Source organism: Bos indicus, chromosome X (genome assembly GCF_029378745.1).
Source record: "Bos indicus isolate NIAB-ARS_2022 breed Sahiwal x Tharparkar chromosome X, NIAB-ARS_B.indTharparkar_mat_pri_1.0, whole genome shotgun sequence".
NCBI lineage: Eukaryota > Metazoa > Chordata > Mammalia > Artiodactyla > Bovidae > Bos > Bos indicus.
Window position 1 is genome coordinate 114,158,774 of NC_091789.1, and position 3,395 is coordinate 114,162,168.

A 3,395-nucleotide genomic window follows, 5' to 3' on the forward strand; every position below is an offset into this window, starting at 1 on the left:
CTAGTTTTAAGACAGAGCTCAATTGTATTCTAAAAGCTGGATGTCTCATAAAATTCAAACATGTTCTTCTCACCTATATTAATACCTGTAAGGAGAATGTTAAAAGACGAAAATGTGTTTCAGTCTGGTCTGGAAAAAATAAAAAGGTTTCAGTTGAGTCTTTTCAATATTAAATAACTTTTTTGCCACTTTAATGTAAAGAAAGGTTGATAAATATGCTACTAACAGTTAAGGCCTCTTCTACAATAATTTATTTCAAAAGTGTATTTATCCCATTCAAGAGACATGTGAATGATCTTTGCAGTACCCCTTTTCTGTTTTTTTGTTTTTTTTTTTTTTTTTGATTTGGCTGTGCCGGGTCTTAGTTGCAACATTCAATATCTTTAGTTGCAGCACGTGGAATCTAGTTCCTTGACCAGGGATTGAACCTGGGCCCCCTGTATTGGGAGTGCAGAGTCTTATCCACTGGACCACCAGGGAAGTCCCTGTAGGGTCTGTTAATAAATGCTTTAGAACAGGTCCACAGCACATTATTAGCACCTGCTTCAAACATGGAGAAGGTAGACAAAAATAATTAAGGCTCCTATGAATCTCTTAGAATCTGTGTTCTCATTATTCAAGTTTCTTAAATCATTCATACATGTTACCTCAATTTAAAACACATCTTCCATTTCTCATTCAGATTTGCCCTCAAGTAGGACTAGAACAAATGTGCAACACTTAACCCGGAGTGAGCAGCAGGCATAGAACTGTCAGGGGCAGTGGTAACAAAATTCCTAGAGCAGTACGTGTCACTGAAGCCTAGAATGATCTGGTATTAATTTTAGACAGATTTTAAGTATGAGATGTAGTGTAACCAAGTTTCTGACAGATAATTTTCTGCTCCACCTTTCAAATTAATGTACTGATGCTAAAACTTGCTTGGAAATGAATTTTACTTGTCATCAGAGATGTAGAAAATTCCAACCACATGTGGCATTTTCCTCCTGTCAAGATGGAAATTTCATCTAAATTCTGCCACCGCAGATCCTTAAGGATCCAAAAGGACCACTTCCAGAAACTGTGATGAGACCTGAGCCCTGATCTGTCCTGGGGTAAGGAGTCTTGCAATTCATGCTCACTTGGGTGCTGTGCGGGGATTTGTTAGAGGTTGGTTCCATCATAGCCACTGGTCACAAATTAGTCTACTGGGTCACAAAGAGTCCTACACACCTGAAGCAATTGAGCACACATGCACATGTGCTAAGATTTTTATATATATCATTTTACCAGGCACAGGTACCCAAATACACTAGGGGCTCAGATGGCCCACCCTACCCTCTTACCTAGTTTGTTTATGAGGGGAAGATGGATTTTGTGTTTTCCAGGCTCCCATGGATTACCTTCTCCCTCCCTCTCTGGAGATCCTGAGCTGCATGTGGATGTTGCCTGGGTACCTGGAGAGATGCCTGGATCCTTGTTTTAAAACTTAAAAGGTGAGAGATTTGCACACGTGAATCAGAGACCTTTATTGATGCATCAACTAATAACTTTAGTGTCAATACAGGTGAAGCTTTACCTGCTCACTCACTCTCTGCTGTGTTGATCCATTCCTAACAGGCCACAGAACCTCTCTCACCCCAAGTCTCAGAGATTGCCTCCTACATTTTCTTGGGAACTTTCATAGTTTCGTTTTTATTTGCTTTATATATGCTCAGTTAATTTTTCTGTCCTAAAAGGAATGAGGTAAGGTTTCTCACTTTTTATTTTTTGCAGATGTATTAATATTGTGATTGTTCCAACAGCATTTGCTAAAAAGAATATCTTTCCTTATTGAATGGCCTTTCATCTTTGTCAGAGTTTAATTGCCCATAGAGATGTGGGCTTATTTCGGTTCTACTCATCTATGTTTCAGGTACATTCATTTATGTGAAACTTTTTTCATCATCATACAGTTGTAAATACACTGATTTTATAGTAAGGTTCAAATTTGATGGTGTGAGTTTTCAAAGTTTTTAAAGATTTTTTTCAGATATTTACTTTTCTTGCCATTGTATATTAGGTTAAACATTAACTTGTCTAGTGCTTGGATTTTTATTCAAATTGTGCTGAATAGATAGATCAGTTTTGTGGAAAGCTGATATGACAACACTGACTATGGACATAGTATACCACTTCATCTATAACAGAAAACTCCATCACATTAAGAAACACTCTAGATGAGAACAAAAGAAACTGCAGCACATGGGTGATTGTAGGTCAGCGGTGAGATGAAGAGCTACTCTGGGAACAGCACGCATGTCAGCCTGCCCTGCCCTGCCTCCTACCTATACTGGGCACAAGGACCTGTGCCATTTGACCACCTTTCATCTCCCCAAACTTGCACTCCAAAGACACTGAATGAGGTTAAGAAAATTGCAGACCTGTACAGAAGGGAAACATCAGGACACAGCTACCTCCAAGGGGAAAACATTTGCCTTCCTATGTCTGAAATAACATCTTTATCTTGGCAACAGTGAGTGTCCTTAGCCTACCTGAGTTCTCCATGCCATGCATTCCCCAAAGGAGAAGGTCACTGAATAACTGACACACTCTGCCCTTCCACACAGAGGAAACTATACCTCTTCTCCCTCCTGCCTTTCATCTGCATTTTTTTTTAGGGACAGTGGCTAAATTCATGAATGTGTACCATATTCAGATGAAACAGGGAAATACATTTTATGCACAGATCTTCCTCAATTTGTCATGGGGTTCCATCCCAATAAATCCTTCATGAATTGAAAATACTCTAAATAAAAAATGAATGCTAAATACCTGACTATCAACATGAGCATCATAGCTTAATGTAGGCTTCCTTAAATGCAATAAGAACACCCACGTAGCCTACTATTGGGGAAAATACTCTAACACAAGGCCTGTTTATACAAAAGTGTTAAATATCTCATGATATTTACTGAACACTAAACTGAAAGTGAAAAACAGAATGCTTGTGCAGGGACAGGGTGCTTTAAGTGCATTGGTTGTTTACCTTCATGATCCTGTTGTAGGAAGGGGGGCCCCCTCGAGGGCCTGAAGAGTGGGCTCGTGTCTAACACTCAGAAAAGAATTGTCCAAGGAGACATGTGCTGACAAAGCAAGAGACTTTATTAGAAGAGGGCACGTGGGCAGAGAGCAGCAGGGTAAGTGAACCCAGGAGAACTGCTCTGCCACGTGGCTCGCAGTCTCAGGTTTTGTGTTGATGGAATTAGTTTCTGGGTTGTCTTTGGCCAATCATTCTGACTCAGTCCTTCCTAGCGGCGCACACATCACTCAGCCAAGATGCATGCTAGCGAGAGGGATTCTGGGAGGTAGATGGACACGTGGTGTCTCCTTTTGACCTTTCCCAAACTCTTTTGATTGGCGATGGCTTATTAGTT

The 3,395-nt window shown here is 40.2% G+C and overlaps 1 non-coding gene across 1 annotated transcript; it reads right to left on the bottom strand.

The window, feature by feature from the left end:
- Positions 1-407: 407 nt before the first annotated feature.
- Positions 408-480, bottom strand: TRNAG-CCC (transfer RNA glycine (anticodon CCC)). Its single transcript has one exon. It is a non-coding gene; the product is annotated as a tRNA-Gly (tRNA).
- Between the last annotated feature and the right edge of the window lie 2,915 nt (positions 481-3,395).